General features: G+C 42.9%; 1 pseudogene across 1 annotated transcript; it reads left to right on the forward strand.

The window, feature by feature from the left end:
* Positions 1-6: 6 nt before the first annotated feature.
* Positions 7-715, forward strand: LOC108530828 (40S ribosomal protein S8 pseudogene; annotated as a pseudogene). The gene has a single exon (XR_001885979.1). The product of XR_001885979.1 is annotated as a 40S ribosomal protein S8 pseudogene (transcript).
* The last annotated feature ends 17,099 nt before the right edge of the window (positions 716-17,814 follow it).

A 17,814-nucleotide genomic window follows, 5' to 3' on the forward strand; every position in this document is an offset into this window, starting at 1 on the left:
CTCTTTCCAGCCAGCGCCGAGCGATGGGCATTTCTCGGGACAACTGGCACAAGCGCCGCAAAACCGGGGGCAAGAGAAAGCCCTACCACAAGAAGCGGAAGTATGAGTTGGGGCGCCCGGCTGCCAACACCAAGATTGGCCCCCGCCGCATCCACACAGTCCGTGTGCGGGGAGGTAACAAGAAATACCGTGCCCTGAGGCTGGACGTAGGGAATTTCTCCTGGGGCTCAGAGTGTTGTACTCGTAAAACAAGGATCATCGATGTTGTCTACAATGCATCTAATAATGAGCTGGTCCGTACCAAGACTCTGGTGAAGAATTGCATCGTGCTCATCGACAGCACACCGTACCGACAGTGGTACGAGTCCCACTACGCGCTGCCCCTGGGCCGCAAGAAGGGAGCCAAGCTGACTCCTGAGGAAGAAGAGATTTTAAACAAAAAACGATCTAAAAAAATTCAGAAGAAATATGATGAAAGGAAAAACAATGCCAAAATCAGCAGTCTCCTGGAGGAGCAGTTCCAGCAGGGCAAGCTTCTTGCATGCATTGCTTCCAGACCGGGACAGTGTGGCTGAGCAGATGGCTATGTGCTAGAGGGCAAAGAGTTGGAGTTCTATCTTAGGAAAATCAAGGCCCGGAAAGGCAAATAAATCCTCGTTTTGTCTTCACCCGTGTAATAAAGGTGTTTATTGTTCTGTTCAAAAAAAAAAAAAAATACAAAAAACTAGCCGGGCGTGGTGGCGGGTTCCTGTAGTCCCAGCTACTAGGGAGGCTGAGGCAGGAGAATGGTGTAAACCCGGGAGGCGGAGCTTGCAGTGAGCTGAGATCTGGCCACTGCACTCCAGCCTGGGCGACAGAGCGAGACTCCGTCTCAAAAAAAAAAAAAAGAAAGAAAAGTAGGAAGTAAAATTATGTCAATTCACAGATTATATAATCACATATATTAAAAACTCCTAGTGATTCACTAAAATACATGAAAACTAATCAGCAAGTTCAGCAAGATTGCAAAATACAAAATCCATATACAAAAATCTGTTGTATGTCAATACACTTAGAATGCACATTCTGAAAATTAAATTAAGTAAACAATTCTGGGCAGATGTGGTAGCTCATGCCTGTAATCCCACACTTCACACTTTGGGTGACTGAGGCGGGAGAAGTGCTTGAGCCTTGAAGTTCATGACCAGCCTAGGCAACATAAGGAGACCATTGTTCCTACTAAAACTTTTTGTTTGCTTGTTTGAGACAGAGTCTCACTCTATCACCAGGCTGGAGGGGAGTGGCATGATCTCAGCTCACTGCAACCTCCACCTCCTGGGTTCGAGCAATTCTCCTGCCTCAGCCTCCTGAGTAGCTAGGACTACAGGCACAAGCTGCCACACCTGGCTTTTTTTTTTTTTTTTTTTTTGGATTTTAGTAGAAATGGGATTTCACCATGTTCCCCAGGTTGGTCTCAAACTCCTGAGCTCAGGCAATCCGCCCACCTTGGCCTCCCAAAGTGCTAGGATTACAGGCGTGAGCCACCACTCCCAGTCTGTTCCTACCAAAACTTAAAAAAAAAAATTAGCCAGCCATGGTAGCTTGCACCTGTAGTCCCAGTTACTTGGGAGGCTGAGGTGGGAGGCTCACTTGAGCCCTGGGGCTTGAGGTTGCAGTGAGCTATGATATTACCACTGCATTCCAGCCCGGGTGACAGTAAGACCCTGTCTCAAAAACAGAAAAAAGAAAAAAATTTCACTTGCAATAGCAGCAAAAATAATAAAATGTTTAGGAATAAACATAACAAAAGAAGAGCAGGGCTGACTTACACTCTTAAAACTACAAAATGTTGAAAGGAATTGAAGATCAGATCTTACGATTGTCAAGATGACAATTCTCCCCTAATTCACTAATTGCAGATTCAATGAAATTCTTTTTTTTTTTCTGGTGTGTATGAGATACTTGATTGTGATTAGAAATCATTTCCAGTACTTGCTTCTATGCCTGTTGCCCCATGTCCCAGGTAGGGGGCTTGGATGCAGGACAGGGTGTGGTACTGCCCGGGGGTGGGTCCCAAACAGATGGACAGACTAGACGTCCCCTCCCTCCCAATGCCAGGGAGGCCGCTAAGGAGGACCACAAGTTCCATAATAAAATAAAGCTTTCATTATGCTCACAGGGGAGGGTGGCTCATTCCTTGTGGGCGGCTGCTTTCCTCACGGCAGCCAGGATGTTGCTCAGCTTCTTTTGCTTCCTGTTGGCACAGATGTGTGTCCCTACCCTTTTCTTGACGAACTTGAGGGCCCAATTGTCCTTAGAAACCTCAAGCAACTCCATGGCATGCCACTTGTTTGGGGTAAAGCCATACCCCTCTCAGGCCAGGTCCACACAAATTCAGTGTGCTTGATGAGGTGCCCATCGTGGTAGCGACTGAGCCTGGGCTTTCTCCTTACCCTGTCATTACCTGGGCCCTTGCTGAGACCCTAGTCATGGGGTGGCACAGAACCGTGGCTGCTACTTTAAAATCTCGATGAAAGTCTTTTAAGAATCCTAGCTGGTTTCTTTATAGAAATTGACAAGCTAATTGTAAAGTTTATATAGAAGTTCAATGGGTGCAGAATAGACAAAACAACCTTGTAAAAGAAGGGCAAAGTTGGAGGACTCGCTTTTCCTGATTTCAAAACATTATTGCAAAGCAGCAGTAACTAAGACAGTGTGGTAGTAGCATAAGGATAAGCAGAGAGATCAATGGAATAGAAGTGAGAGTTCAGAAATAAACTCATGTGTCTATGGGAAACTGATTTTGACAAGGATGTCAAGAACATCCAACGAGGAAACACTAGGTTCAACTAATGGCAAAGGGACACCTGGATATCCATATGCAGATGCATGAAGTTGGACCCTTACCTCAAATCATATACAAAAATTAATTCCACATTAATTGATTACCTAAATGTAAGAACCAAAACCATAAAGCTTAGAAGAAAACACAGGAATTAATCTTTGTGGCCTCTGATTTAGCAGTGGATTATTAGATATGACTCCAAAAGCCTGAGCAACAAAATAAATAATAAAATAATAATAAACTGGACTTCAACAAAATTAAAAGCTTTTGTGCATCAAAAGGCATTACCAAATAAAGTGAAAAGACAACCTACAAAATGGGAGAAAGTGTTGCAAAGTATATGCATGGTAATGGTTTACTACCCAGAGTATATATAGGATTCTTACAACTCAGCAACAAAAAGGCAAACAAATCAAGTAAAAAAAGGGGAAAAGGGCTTTAACAGTCATTTCTCCAAAGGTACACAAATACCTGAAAGTACATGAAAAGATGCTTAATATTATTATTCACTAGTAAAATGCCAAAAACAAACAGCCAAATTAAAACCTGGGCAAAGAACTTGACTAAACATTGCCACAAAGAAATTATAGAAATGGCTAGCAAACATAAGAAAAGATGGTCAAAATCATTGGCCATTAAGGTAATGCGAACCAAAACACAAGGAGAGCCTGGGGGCAGTGGCTCACGTGTGTAATCCCAGCACTTTGGGAGGCCAAGGCGGGCAGATCATTTGAGGTCAGGAGTTCGAGACCAACCTGGCCAACATAGTGAAACCCTGTATTTACTAAAAATACAAAAATTAGTCGGGCCTGGTGGTGGGTGCCTGTAATCCCAGCTACTTGGGAGGCTGAGGCAGGAGAATTGCTTGAATGTGGGAAGCAGAGATTGCAGTGAACCGAGATTGAGAGATTGCACCACTGTACTCCAGCCTGTGCAACAAAGCGAGACATTTTCTTTTTTTTTTTCTGAGACGGAGTCTGGCTCTGTCGCCCGGGCTGGAGTGCAGTGGCCGGATCTCAGCTCACTGCAAGCTCCGCCTCCCGGGTTTACGCCATTCTCCTGCCTCAGCCTCCCAAGTAGCTGGGACTACAGGCGCCCGCCACCTCGCCCAGCTAGTTTTTTGTATTTTTTAGTGGAGACGGGGTTTCACCGTGTTAGCAAGGATGGTCTCGATCTCCTGACCTCGTGATCCGCCCGTCTCGGCCTCCCAAAGTGCTGGGATTACAGGCTTGAGCCACCGCACCCGGCAAAGGGAGACATTTTCAAACATTGTGTCAATGTTTGAAACAGCTAGCTGTCTAAAAAAAAAAAAAAGAAAGAAAGAAAAGCCACAATGAGATACCACTTACCACTTCACATTCACGAGTATAGTGCTAATCAACAACAACAAAATATAAACAAGTGTTGGCAAGAAGATGGAGAAGGAGTATCCCTCATAAATTGTTGGTGGGGATGTGATATGGTACAGCCACTGTGGAAAACAGTTTGGCAGTTTGTCAAAAAGTTAAATATATAATTAATTTTATCATATAATCCAATAATTGTACTCCTCATTATATACCCAAAATAATAGGAAAGGCATATCCAAACAAAATTTTGTACCAAAATGTTCATATCAACACTATACACTATAGCTAAAACATGGAAATGATTCAAGTGTCCACTAGTGGATAAATGAATACACAAAATGTGGTATACACATACAATGGAATATTATTTAGTCACAGAAAGTAATGACATCTGATACATGTTACAACATAGATAAACCTTGACAGCATTATGCTAAGTGAGATAAGCTAGACACAAAAGGACACATATTGTATGATTCCACTTATGCTGAATATCTGTAACAGGCAAATTCAGTGAGACAGTAAGTAGATTAAAGGTTAATAGGGTTTAGGGGGAGAGGAGACAGGGAGTTATTGCATAATGGGTACAGAGTTTCTGTTTAGGATGATGAACAACATTGTAAATAGTAACAATGGTTGCACAATATTGTGAATGCAATTAATACCACTGTATTTATTATACACTTAAAAATGGCCAAAATAGCAACTTTTATTTTAAACAGTAGTCTATAAGGTTTTTTCTATTAATTTTTTTTAACGTTTTTGCTAAAAACTAAGACACAAACACACACATTAACCTCGGCCTACACAGAGTCAAGCTCATCAACATCGTTGTGTACCACCACCTCCACATCTCGTCCCACTGGAAGGTCTTCAGGGGCCATTAACAAGCATGGAGCTGTCATCTTCATGGTAACAATGCCATCTTCTGGAATGTACCCTAAAGGACATACCTGAGACTGTTTTATGGTTAACATTTTTTTTCTGTGTAAATGAAAGGAATACACTCTAAAATAACAATAAAACGTATAGTAGGCTGGACTGGGTGGCTCACACTTGTAATCCCAGCAGTTTGGGAGGCCAAGGAGGGTGGATCCCTTGAGTCCAGGAGCCCAAGACCAGCCTGGGTTACAAGGTGAAATCCCATCTCTAAAAAAATACAAAAATTAGCTGGGCATGGTGGCATCCACCTGTAGTCTCAGCTACTTGGGAGGCTGAGGTGGGAGGATCACTTAGGCCTGGGAGGCAGAGGTTGCAGTGAGCTGAGATTATGCTACTGCACTCTAGCCTGGGCAACAGAGTGCGACCCTGTCTCAAAAAAATAGAGTAAATGCATAAACCAGTAACATAGTCATGTATTACCATTATCGAGTATTATGTACAGTACATAATTGCATGTGCTGTGCTGTATACAACTTGCAGAGCAGTAGGTTTGTTTACACCAGCATCACCACAAACACTGAGTAATGCACGCACTATGATGTTCCAACAGCTATGATGTCACTGGGCATTAGGGAATTTTTTTTGTTTGTTTTTTTGAGATGGAGTTTCACTCTGTTGTCCAGGCTGGAGTGCAGTGGCGAAATCTCAGCTCACTGTAACCTCCACCTTCCGGGTTCAAGCAATTCTCCTGCCTCAGCCTCCTGAGTAGCTGGGACTACAGGCGCCCGCCACCACGCCCAGTTAATTTCTTTTGTATTTTAGTAGAAACAGAGTTTCATCACGTTGCCCAGGTTGGTCTCAAACTCCTGAGCTCGGGCAATCTGCCTGCCTCGGCCTCCCAAAGTGCTAGGACTATAGGCATGAGCCACCACACCCGGCAGGGCAATAGGGATTTTTCTGCTCCATTATAATCTAGTGGGACCACCCTTGTTTATACTCTTCAAGTTTAACCGAAACATTATTATGTGATGCATAACTATGTATATATTGCCAGAATTAAAATTAAGGCAAAAGATCACAAATCAATAACCTTGCTACACCTTAAGGAACTAGAGAAAGAAGAGCAAACTAAACCAAAGTGAGCAGAAGTTAGGAAATAAAAATTAGAGCATAGATAAACAAAATAAGGAATGGAAAAAATAGAAAATCAGTAAAACCAAGAGTGGGTTCTTTTAAAAGATCAACAAAATTGACAAACCTTTAGTCTGAGAAAAAAAAGAAAATACAAATAACTAAAATCAGAAATGAAAGTACCAGCCTGAGCAACATAGACCCCTATCTCTATAATTTTTTTTGTTTATTTAGCCAGGCCTGGTGGCACACATCTGTGGTCCTAACTACTTGGGAGACTATGGCTGGAGGAGTGCTTGAGCCCAGGAGTTCAAGGCTGCACACCACTGCACTCCAGCCTGGGTGACAGAATGAGACCCTGGAAAACAACAAAAAGAGGAAAGAGAGAGAGAGAGAGAGAGAGAGAGGAAGGAAGGGAAGGAAAGAAAGGAAAGGAAGGAAGGGAAGGAGGGAGGGAGGGAGGGAGGCAAGGAAGGGAAGGAAAGGAAGGAAGGGAAGGATGGACGGAGGGAGGGAGGGAGGAAGGGAAGGAGCGAAGGAGAGAAGAGGGGAAGGAGGGAAGAAGGAAGGTTAAAGTGTAACATTACTACTGACCTTACAGAAATTAAAACGATTGAAAGAAACTATTTTGAACACTGTATGCCAAAAAATTAGATAATCTAGATGAAATAGACAAATTCCTAGGACACACTTATTGCCAAAACTGCCTCAACAACATATTTATAACAAGAGATTGAATCAATAATCAAAAATCTCACAACAAAAAAAGTTCAAGACCAGATAGCTTCACTGGTGAATTCTACCAAATATTAAAAAGACTTAACACCAATCTTACTTCAACTCTTTCAAAAAATAGAAGAGGAGGAAACTCTTTGTGTGTGTGTGTATGTGTGTGTGTGTTTTGTTTTTCTTTTTTGAGACAGAGTCTTGCTCTGTCACACAGGCTGGAGTGCAATGGCACGATCTCGGCTCACTGCAACCTCCGCCTCCTGGGTTCAAGCGATTCTCCTGCCTCAGCCTCCCAAGTAGCTGGGATTACAGGCGCCCAGCACCATGCCCAGCTAATTTTGTATTTTAGTAGAGATGGGATTTCACTGTGTTGGTCAGGCTGGTCTCAAACTCCTGACCTCAGGTGATCCATCCTCCTCGGCCTCCCGAAGTGCTAGGATTACAGGCATGAGCCACCGCACCTGGCCTAAGGATACCACTTTTACGACTTCTATTTACCACTGTACCAGATGTTTTAGCCAGAGAAACTCGGCAAGAAAAATAAATAAAGGCATCAAATTTGGAAAGGAAGAAGTAAAACTGTATTTGCATATGATATGATTCTATAAATAGAAAATCTCATAGAATTCACACACACAAAAAAAAAACTATTAGGAATAATAAGCAAATTAAGCAGTTTCAGACTACGAGATCAACACACACAAATTAGTTGTTTCTATGCAATAGCAATTTAAAATCCAGAAGGGAAATTAAGACAATAATTCCATTTACATGTTTTCAAAAAGAATAAAATCCCTTGGAATACAATTACCAAAGAGGTTAAAGCCTTATAAAATGAAAACTAGAAAACATTGCTGAAATAAATTAAAGAAGACCGAAATAAATGGAAAGACATCCCTTCAATGTTTATGCATTGGAAGACTTAATATTGACACAGAACAACTGTATAGAATTAGAGCCCAGAAATAACTCAAACATCTATAACCAATTGATTTTTGATAAGGAAGCCAAGATTATTCAATGGAAAAAAAGAAATCTCTTCAAAAATAATGCTGAGACAACTGGATAGCTAATGTGCAAAAAAAAAGAAATGACATTGGACCCTTACCTCTCTCCGTACACAAAAATTAACTCAGAATAGATTAACAACCTAAATAATAGAGCTAAAGCTATGAAACTGTTAGAAGAAAACCTAGGGATTAATCTTCATGACCTCTGATTTGGCAATGAATTCTTAGATGTGACACGAAAAGCATGAGCAACAAAATTGATAAATTGGACTTCATAAAAATTAAAAACTTCGGGCCGGGCGCGGTGGCTCAAGCCTGTAATCCCAGCACTTTGGGAGGCCGAGACGGGCGGATCATGAGGTCAGGAGATCGAGACCATCCTGGCTAACCCGGTGAAACCCCGTCTCTACTAAAAAATACAAAAAACTAGCCAGGCATGGTGGTGGGCACCTGTAGCTATGTTGCCCAGGCTGGTCTCGATCTAGTTTTTAATAAGACAAGCAACTTGAATGGCCATTTCTCCACATAGGCTATACAAATGGCTAAAAAGCATGTGAAAAGATGTTCAACATCATTGATCATAAAGGAAACGCAAGTTAGGGCACAATGAGATATCACTGCACACTCACCATACTGCTATCATAATAAATTTTTTAAATAAAATAACAAGTGTTGGTGAGGATGTGGAAAAACAGAACTCTCATACATTGCTATTGGGAATGTAAAATGGTGCAACTACTCTGGAAACAGCTAGCAGTTCCTCAAAAAGTTAAACATATAATTACCATATGACCCATCAATTCTACTTGTTAGTATATACTCAAGAGAAATGAAAACATGTATCTACACACAAACTTGCACACAAATGTTTATGGCAGCAGTATTCATAATAACCAAAACGTGAAAATAACCCAAATGTTCATCAACAGATGATGGATAAATAAATTGGGAAATGTACATTTAATGGAATATTATTCAGCAAAGAGAAAAAAAAAAAACCTGAATACTGATATATGCCACAACTTGGATGAACCTTAAACTAATGCTAAGTAAAAGAAGTCAGGGCTGGGCGCGGTGGCTCAAGCCTGTAATCCCGGCACTTTGGGAGGCTGAGACGGGCAGATCATGAGGTCAGGAGATCGAGACCATCCTGGCTAACATGGTGAAACCCTGTCGCTACCAAAAATACAAAAATTAGCTGAGTGTGGTGATGGGCACCTGTAATCCCAACTACTTGGAAGGCTGAGGCAGGAAAATCGCTTGAACCCGTGAGGTGGAGGTTGCAGTGAGCCAAGATCACATCACTTCTCTCCAGCCTGGGCGATAGAGTGACTCTGTCTCAAAAAAAATAAAAATAAAATAAAATAAGCCAAACGCTAAAAGTCACATGTTGTTATTGTTTGCTTTCTTTTATATAATATATCCAGAATAGGCAAATTCATAAAGACAGAAAGCTGCTTAGTGGTCACCTGGGGAGGGGAGAGGGAGGAATGGGAAGTGATTACTTAATGGGTACGGCATGTGTTTTGGGCATGATGGAAAAGTTTTGAAACTAGAAAGAAGTGATGGTTGCACAACAGTGTGAATACAGTAAATATCACTGAATCATACCTTTTTTTTGAAACAGAATTTCACTCTTGTTGCCCAGGCTGGAGTGCAATGGCAATATCTCGGCTCACTGCAACCTCTGCCTCCCGGGTTTAAGTGATTCTCCTACCTCAGCCTCCCAAGTAACTGGATTATAGGCATGCACCACCACACCTGGCTAATTTTTGTATTATTAGGTAGAGACGGAGTTTCACCATGTGGCCAAATTAGTCTTGAATTCCTGACCTCAGGTGATCTGCCCACCTTGGCCTCTCAAAGTGCTGGGATTACAGGCATGAGCCATCATGCATGGCCATTTTTCTTTTCTTTCTTTCTTTTTTTTTTTTTGGGGGTGGGGGGGTGGTGTGTGAGAGAGAGAGACAGACAGACAGACAGTTTTGCTCTATCGCAGAGGCTGGAGTGCAGTGGTACGATGTTGGCTCACTGTAACCTCCACCTCCCAGGTTCAAGTGATTCTCCTGCCTCAGCCTCCCAAGTAGCTGGGATTATAGGTGCATGCCACCACGCCTGGCTAATTTTTTGTATTTTTGTAGAGACGGGGTTTGGCCATGTTGGTTAGACTGGTCTCAAACTCCTCACGTCAGGTGATCCACCTGCCTCAGCCTCTGAAAGTGCTGGGATTACAGGTGTGAGCCACCACTCCTGGTTACACTTTAAAATGACTAATTACATGAAACATGAATTTCACCTCAATTAAGAAATTCAAACAGAGGAAATGAAACTGTCAACAGTTACAAACTCCTCTAAGTACTATAAGTGGGATGTACAGGGAGGTGTTGAGGCCTCGCAAATGCCTGGCTCGACTGGACAGCAGTGAGGTCATCACAGAGGCGACATAGGAGCTGGGTTTTGAGGGATATGTAGGAATTCAGGAGATTGCAAGTGCAGAAAGTGAGAGAAAAGAGGTTCTTTTTAAAAAGGAAGAAAAGGAATGAGTGACGTTTCCATGCAGAGGGAACAGAATAGGCAATGCCTGGGAGTCGTGAGTAAGCAATTCTCATATTGAGTACTAGAAAAGTTGGAGACCTAGTGTATTTGGATAATAAAAATAGTAGGAAAGGAAGGTAGAAGCCACATGATGAGGTGTTTGGCAGTCCATGTTGATGCCTTTGGACAAGTAATTAAGCAGAATTTATTTATTGGGGGAATACATGGGCAACATCTTGTTGACTAAATTAAACTTCCTATATGTTGACCATATTTTACTGTATTCACTTAAAAATATTCATGAATATACTGCTTAGCATGTGCCAGGCACTGTCTTAATGCTTATTATTAACTCACTTAATCTCATCAACAGTTGTTCTCAAAGTCTAGACTCCATTGGAATCTCCTAGAAGTCTTAAAACACAGAAACCAGAGTTTCTGATTCAACAGGTATGGTGAGGCCTGGAATTTGCCTTTTAATTCAATTATCAGGAGATGCTGAGACTGTTGGCACAGGGAATACACTTTGAGAAACACTGCTTTATGTCATCCTTATATGGAAGGCAGCATTATTTTACCATAGATCCAAGATTGTGCCACTGCACTCCAGCCTGGGTGACAGAATGAGATTCTGTCTCAAAAAAAGAAATGGAATAAAGCTGACATGAATGGGGTCAGAACAATGGTCTTAGAGCAGTACTCTGAGATGTTGAGGTGGACCAAAGGAGCCCCTGCTGTTGTCCCAACACGAAGGGCCGTGGACAAATATGATTTATCCAACTTTGTTTGAAGGAATTCAAGAAACTTTACCTTGAATCACCTGGGGCAATAGTCCCAAAACCAAATCAGTATAAGGATTGATGACAAATGGGTCAGGTTCCTTTGGTTCACAACCACCACCTACCCACACCCCCACTGCCATTGTAGACACAAGGCCTTATGCACATCAGTGAGAAAAACTGTCAGGGTGGAAAAGGGACATTTCTAGGACTCCTTAACATAGGAGCCACATACACTATAGTACCCTGCTAGTGAGTCCTCACTAAGACCACAATTAGAACAAAAGTGTATAGAAATCAAGGGCGGATGGGATTAAGGGATAAAAATAGAGTGTTTCAATGGGATTTATGTGAAGTGGCTGTAGCTCCTATACATGGATGTTTTAAGAGAATGAACATTATATCTTAACGGGGCACACTTTCTCTACCTAGTATTTATGAAATGAAAATCTGTTGGTGAAGTCCTAGTGGAAACTTCAGTCAGGGATGCAAGGGTTGATGAAACTAAGTTGAAAAAAAGTTTGGATTAAAATTCATATGTTGGAACCGTTTTTATGTGAATAGCATTTCTTTTCGTTGAATGTAGTATGGGGATATTGTGGTATTGAACGTATATGGGGATATTGTATCTGACTGGGGAACATTTCCCCTCCCTAGTATTGTAAACAGAAGGCACATAAATTCGCACTTTGGGGCTGGGCCCAGTGGTTCACACCTGTAATCCCAGCACTTTGGGAGGCTGAGGCAAGTGGATCATGAGGTCAGGAGCTTGAGATCAGGCTGGTCAAAACTGTGAAACCCTGTCTCTACTAAAAAAACAAAAATTAGCTGGGCACAGTGGTGGGCGCCTGTCACCCCCCTACTCAGGAGTCTGAGGCAGGAGGATCACTTGAATCCGGGAGGCAGAGGTTGCAGTGAGCCAAGATCGCACCACTGCACTTCAGCCTGGGTGGCAGAGTGAGACTTCATCTAAAAAAAAAAAAAAAAAAAAAAAAAATTCACCCTATGGGCAATATTAATTGAATGTGCTAAAATGGGAACAAATAAGATGGCCCAAGTCACACAGATTGTTAATTTCAAACAGTATAAAATAGAAGCTGAAGTGTCAGTAGGGACAAATTCTGTGTACAATAGCCCTGTGTGAAGTATAGGCTGGAGCATATGGCAAAAGTCTGTGAGTGCCACCTAGCAATAACTGCTAGGACTTTGGACCAGAGAATTCCCATTTGCAGGGAAATTACTTATTTGCTATCAGACATTAAGTAAAACTTCCACTATAACTGAAAGATACAAAATAATCTTAGACATAGGATACCCATAACATTTTGGATGATGCTGGAGAAACCATTCAGTGGGGAGAGAAGTGCCCGGAAGAGCTCCATAACAAAATAGAAGTTGTTTGTGACAGAACATACTACTGGGGGAATGCCAGGAGATACTCACCATATGTCCAAGCAGATGGACTTTTCCCCCTAGAATTGACTTTTGAACCACCTGAGGAACTGCCAGATTATTTTATTTTATTTTATTTTATTTTATTTTATTTTATTTTATTTGAGATGGAGCCTCGCTCTGTCACCCAGGCTGGAGTGCAGTGGGGCAATCTCGGCTCACTGTAACCTCCACCTCCCAGGTTCCAGCGATTCTCCTGCCTCAGCCTCCCGAGTAGCTGGGATTACATGCGTGAACCACCATGACCGGCTAATTTTTATATTTTTAGTAGAGATGGGGTTTCCCCATGTTGACCAGGTTGGTCTCAAACTACTGACCTCAGGTGATCTGCCCTCTTCGGCCTCCCGAAGTGCTGGGATTACAAGTTTCAGCCACCGCGCCTGGCTGGAGCTGTCAGATTCTATTGCCACCTGGAGAGTGTCCTATAAACAGCAAAGAGCTTCTTGATTCATAATCACAGTTCCAAGGTGAATGTATGGCATCTTGTTTGGAAGGCTAAGAAGATAAAAACAACTTAGCTTATAGGCTAAATTGCATTCTGTTTGCCACTACATTTGGGTTTTTACTGACTCATGGGTGGTGGATACCGACGTGGTCATATGGTCAGGCTGAAGAGCAATAGAAAGCTGGCCTCTTAAAGGGATTCCCCTAAGAAAATCACTGTGGAAATTTGAGGGATAGATTAAAGTAGGACATACTGATGCCCAATAGAAGAACCAGTTCCCTGGATTGGAAGGTGATTGGCACCAGTGAGGGAATTTCCTAGTGTACTCACTTGAGGTAGCCACCTGGGTCCATGAAATGAGTGGACCTACGAATACTGTGGCAATGTAGAGATCTAGACATATTCCTCTTGCACCCTCTGAAGTACAAAATGCCAACAAGAACTGTTTTGTTTGCCAGCAAGAGAGACAGAGAATGCAGGTGGTCCTGGGGCACATTCCCCAGTTGGAAGGCCTCACACATAGCTGGTAGATAGATTACATTGAACCAATGCTGGCAGCCCTGGGGGGCTACAAATGGGTTCTGACAGGAATAGACACTTACTTTGGCTTTTTTGTTTTTTGTGTGTGTTTTGTTTTTGAGATGGAGTCTTGGTCTGTCACCCAGGCTGGAGTGCAGTCATGTGATCTCAGCTCACTGCTACCTCCTCCTCCTGGGTTCAAGCGATTCTCCTGTCTCAGCCTCCCGAGTAACTGGGGTTACAGTCACCCACCACCACACCTGAGTAATTCTTTTGTAGTTTTAATAGAGACTGGGTTTCACCATGTTGACCAGGCTGGTACCAAACTTTTGACTTCAGGTGATCCGTCTGCCTCGGCCTCCCAAAGTGCTGGGATTACGGGCGTGAGCCACTGCACCTGGCCAGGAATAGACACTTACTTTGGACTGGGTTTTGCACACCCAGTGGTAGACACAAATGCTGAAAATACTACTAAATTATTGGAACAAAAGATACTATACTAATTTGGGCCACCAAGTTACATTTCACCAAACCAGGAGTCACACTTTACAGTCCATGATGTCCAACAGGGGACAAAGAGATATCACATCAACCAGACATATCACATTGCATTGTCATCCTCAGAGTAGTAATTTAATAGAGAATTGGAATGAGCAATTGAAACATTCATTGTCTAAAATGAGGTGGGTGAGGGTGCAGTGGCTCATGCCTATAATCCCAGCACTTTGGGAGGATGAGGCGGGGTGATCACTTTAGCGCAAGAGTTCAAAGCTGCAGTGAGGTATCATGTCACTGCACTCCAGTCTGGGCAGCAAAACAAGACCCTGTCTCTAAAAAAACAAATAAAATAAGAAAATAAGACTTAAAAATCAAATAAAATGGGGGAGGGGATAAATTTATGAAGCACTTGTTTAAATGTTTTCATGAGGGTATGCCCACATGCACCATGAGGGGCCAAGGGAGAATCCCCAGTGGAGAGATTCCTCCATTTTTCTAGGCAATCTAGGGAAAAGGGGTTGAGGGAGAGTGCTGGTATGACTATACGATTCTTGCCCACATCACCTCAACCTTCTTTTTTGTCATCTGATGCAGAGGTTCCAGGGCTAGAGATACATCTGCAGGTGCCAGAAGCATAGCTAATTCCTAGGCAAGACATTGTAACTATACCTTTAAATCTTTATTTCAGTATTTCTAAGGACCCTATGGGTTAAGTCATGCCCTCAACCCATCTGGAAAAATTTGAGTTGACAGTAAATGCTGCTGTATTGTCCAATGGCTAAGATAGCCCATTAGTCCTGTATCTATATAGCCCTAACCTATATAAATTGGAGTGGGCTGAAGGGGAGGCACTTGTTAAACTACTGTTGTTGCCAGCAATGTGGACTAGCACAATGGCCTCTCCTAATGTCCCTTCCAAAGGTGGAAAAGTTTGGGTATAAATGAGAGAAGGAAGAATAATAGCGGAGGGTATGGAATGAATAACCCAATTAGGGAAATCCAATATTATGCTAACACTTTGAAAGAGGCCCAGAGCAAGGGATGATATGGTTATACCAGATGTCTGAAAGGAAGAAGCCATATTTTGCTGAGACCACACCTGCTTTTGAAACTTAACAAGATTGAATGGAAGCCTGCACACCTGGATGGCCTTTCTGTGGGAGACATTTTGGTCATAGAATATGATAACAAACTGATTACTCTTTTTTTTTTTTTTTTTTTTTTTTTGAGACGGAGTCTTGCTCTGCCAGCGCCAGGCTAGGAGTCAAGTGGGCCCGGCTTCTCAGCTCACGTGCAAGCCCTCCGCCTCCCGGGTTCACGGGCATTCTCCTGTCTCAGCCCTCGAGGCGACGAGCAGCTGGGACTTACAGGCGCCCGCCTCGTCCGCCCGGATCTGTTTTTTTGTAATTTTTTAGTACGAGTACGGGGTTTCACCGTAATTAGCCAGGATGGTCTCAGATCTCCGACCTCATAGATCCGCCACCGTCTCGGCCTCGCCAAAGTGAGCTGGGATTAATTACAGGCTTGAGCCACCCACAGGCCCGGTCCGACAACTGATTACTCTTATATTTCATATTACATCTACTCAATTTGATAGAATACAGTCATTGTTGGTAAGATTACAATACTGTACTGAAACTGATAGCCAAATGTATTGCAAGATTGGATTTAAGACCTTCTATCCTTACCCCACACTGACTTCTCCAAATATTAGGTATATTCATGTTGGTGCTATTGCTGTATCTGTTATATAAATGCTACACCAAATGTGGATGATCAGACAGGTATGATCCTTTTGCAGAAAAGGCTAGGGGGTGACCTGTGATATAATAAAGAATATGTCTGGTCTTCATCACCAGTTCCTGGCACAGAGCTTCAAAAATCTTTAGAATTATAGGAGCCTGTTATGCTAATGAGTTGTGCAAGGCAGGTTTACTATGCACTGGTTACCAACTTATCTGAGGCTGTTGAGACAGAGCACCCCCACACAAATTATGTGAAGTAGATTTATTACTTACAGAAAGGCAGCAAAGAACAGCAGAAGCCTAAGATTCATGTTGAGCTGGTCTTCCAAGGCTCAGGAAAGTTACCAAGATGGTTGAAGCCTTGTCTGCACATACTTCACTTGCACCACAGCTGAGGGACCCTGGATAGCAGCCCACCCTAGGCTTTATACCCCAGGGGTAACATGACATGCTGGGCTAAAGTGTTGAATGACATCCTGTTTCTAGGGGGGACTGGAACAGAGCCCAGGCTGTTCCAGTCAGTCACTCCTTATCACTGGATGTTGTATTCACAGAATATTCTAGTTATTTTTGAGAACTATAAGCAAAAAAGAGAGAACTGGGTCAGTTCAAGGCCACCAGAATAACTATTCTGCAAGGTGATTCTTGGTAGGGCCTCTAGATGACTATGAGATGGAGAAGGCCATCCATGTGACTAGAAGGTTGGAATTCTTAGTCTCTCCCCCTGACTTCAGGGAGGGGAATGGGGCTGGAGTTCAATCACGTGGCCAGTGATTTACTCCATTACGCCTGCATAATTGAACATGAATTCGATCATGTGGCCAGTGATGTACTCTATTACGCCTGCGTAATGAAACCTTAATGAAAACTCTGGACAATGAATCTCAGGGAGTTTTCCGATTAGTGAAGACACTGATATACCAAGAGGGTGATGAACCCTGACTCCACAGGGACAGAAGCGCCTGCAACCTAAGACCTTTCCAAACCTTTCCCTTTATTCTTCTTCATATGACTATTCATTTGTGTCCTTCATAATAAAAAGGTAATAGTAAGTAAGCACTTTTTTGAGTTCTGTGAGTCATTCAAGTGAATTACTGAATCTGGGGTGGTGTCATGGGAAACCCCTGAATTTGTAGCCAAGTCAGACAATCGTGTGAGTAGCCTGGCAATCCCACTCGCAGCTGGCATTTGAATTGAGGGCAGTCTTGTTGGGGACCTTGTATTTTAACTCATGGGACCTGACACTAACTCCAAGTAGTTAGTGTCAGAGTTGAATTGAATCATAGGACACTCCGCTGGTGTCAGAGAATTAGTGTCAGACACAGTAAGTGTAGCCCTTACTTGAGTTCTGCGAGCTGTTCTAGTGAATTGTCAAGCCTGAAGGAGTAGTGGAACACCAAAACCTGTAGACAGCTGGAGTAAGGAAGGCCTGGGGACCCCTTAACTTGAGACTGATCTCAGAAGTGAGTGCAGTCTCATGGAGGACAATGCCCTTCATGGGGAAACTTGGCCGAAAGCCAGGCGGTTGGTGACAGAACTCTATTATGAAACATTATCCACAGTAGAAAGGGAAGAAGTACTGAGACATTCTACAACATAGATGAACACTGAAAATATAATGCTAGCGCGGTGGCTCAAGCCTGTAATCCCAGCACTTTGGGAGGCCGAGACGGGCGGATCATGAGGTCAGGAGATTGAGACCATCCTGGCTAATACGGTGAAACCCCGTCTCTACTAAAAAAATACAAAAAATTAGCCGGGCGCGGTGGCGGGCGCCTGTAGTCCCAGCTACTCCGGAGGCTGAGGCAGGAGAATGGCGTGAACCCGGGAGGCGGAGCTTGCAGTGAGCTGAGATCCGGCCACTGCACTCCAGCCTGGGTGACAGAGCGAGACTCCGTCTCAAAAACTAAATAAAT

The sequence above is a fragment of the Rhinopithecus bieti genome, unplaced genomic scaffold, assembly GCF_001698545.2.
Source record: "Rhinopithecus bieti isolate Rb0 unplaced genomic scaffold, ASM169854v2 scaffold_8674, whole genome shotgun sequence".
In the NCBI taxonomy this organism is placed as follows: domain Eukaryota; kingdom Metazoa; phylum Chordata; class Mammalia; order Primates; family Cercopithecidae; genus Rhinopithecus; species Rhinopithecus bieti.